At 42.3% G+C, this 1,813-nt stretch overlaps 1 pseudogene across 1 annotated transcript; it reads left to right on the top strand.

Annotated features, from left to right (window-relative positions):
• The first annotated feature begins 204 nt into the window (after positions 1-204).
• LOC309664220 (synaptosomal-associated protein 23 pseudogene) lies at positions 205-1,123 on the top strand (annotated as a pseudogene). Its single transcript has one exon. The product of its transcript is annotated as a synaptosomal-associated protein 23 pseudogene (transcript).
• The last annotated feature ends 690 nt before the right edge of the window (positions 1,124-1,813 follow it).

A 1,813-nucleotide genomic window follows, 5' to 3' on the forward strand; every position in this document is an offset into this window, starting at 1 on the left:
GGAGACAGTATGACTTAAAGGGCATGCATTATATAATAGATATGCTACAAAGTGTATTTCTTTTCATCCCTCAACAGCTCTAAAAAGAAGATATGGGGATGTCCATTATGAAAGCAAGAGAACTGGTTCCAAAATTTGACTCAAGTTTCCTTACCTAGCCCTTACCCCTTAGGCAATTAATTCAGGTCTGGCTATTCCAAAGTTCATACACATCCACTTTCCACTGCCCATTGGTGCACTACTCTAATAAACAGTCCAATAAATAGGAAAGGGGAGTGGAGAGCTTTGCTTTTCATTATAGGCTGTTTAGATTCTAAAGAAGGTTTTCTGTTTTGTGGGATACTTACTATTTTATCTCTCAGATTTGAATTATAAATGCAGATACCTTATCTTCATTATGAAATTATAGACAGCTTGAGAGCAGAATATGATTCTACTTTATATCTTTTAGAATATCTAGAACTGAGATAATAAATGAACAGACTAGACATAAAAAGGAGAAGGATTTCAAGAAATATGGGTGGGAGTCCGGCCTGCAGGTGTCCAAGCTGCTGCGGCCAGAAGGGAGTGGCCAGAACTGCTTGAATATCTACATTTCAGTTTCTGCACCTATCAAGAGTTTTAATTCATCATGGATAATCTGTCAGCAGAAGAAATTCAGCTGAGGGCTAACCAGGTTACTGATGAGTCTCCGGAAAGTACGAGGAGAATTCTGGGTTTAGACATTGAGTCTCAGGATGCAGGAATCAAGACTATCACTATGCTGGATGAACAAGGGGAACAACTAAAACACACAGAAGAAGGCATGGACCAAATAAACAAAGACATGAGAGAAGCAGAGAAGACTTTAACAGAACTAAACTAGTGCTGTGGCCTTTGTATATGCCCATGTAATTGTATAACAAATGATGCCAGGGAAGATGAAATGGAAGAGAACCTGAATCAAGTGGGAAGTATCCTAGGAAATCTAAAAAACATGGCCCTGGACGTGGGCAATGAGATTGAGGCTCAAAATCGACAAATAGAACGGATCACAGAAAAGGCTAACACCAACAAAGATCGTATTGACAATGCCAATGCCAGAGCAAAGAAACTCATTGACAGCTAAAGCTACTGCTGTACTTCTTTTTAAAAATTTTTATTTATTTACTTATGGCTGTGTTGGGTCTTAGTTTCTGCACGAGGGCTTCCCCTAGTTGTGGCAAGCGGGGGACACTCTTCATCGCGGTGCGCAGGCCTCTCACCATCGAGGCCTCTCTTGTTGCGGAGCACAGGCTCCAGACGCGCAGGCTCAGTAGTTGTGGCTCACGGGCCCGGTTGCTCCGCGGCACGCGGGATCCTCCCAGACCAGGGCTCGAACCCGTGTCCCCCTGTACTGGCAGGCAGATTCTCAACCACTGCGCTACCAGGGAAGCCCTGTACTTCTTTATCATTTATTCATTTCCCTAGCTCCTCCTTCAAAGTCATTACCTTTCCAGAGTTTGAAATTTTGTTTCCACACTCTTCTAATTGGGAGATGATGTGGAAGAAGATCTAGGAGTAACAGCCCCCTTATTCTTTTATTTTATCTTTTTCCCTTGAGGGTAGACTGCTGCTTAGTTTTCCTTCTAGTATTTTCTTTCTCAGTCCATACTCTTAGGTTGGTTTTCATACATCATATATAGTGTTATTTTTCATTCTCTCCATTTACTTAGCAGGTTCTTCTGCTTTCAAAATTTGGAAGCATTGCCAAAGACAGCCATGTAAAAGGAAGCTGGGGGCACTGGGGGCAGGCACAAGGAGGAGAGGCAAGAGATAAGAGGTTGTTAACTCA

Source organism: Balaenoptera physalus, assembly GCF_965194825.1.
Source record: "Balaenoptera physalus genome assembly, chromosome: 7".
Taxonomy (NCBI): Eukaryota; Metazoa; Chordata; class Mammalia; order Artiodactyla; family Balaenopteridae; genus Balaenoptera; species Balaenoptera physalus.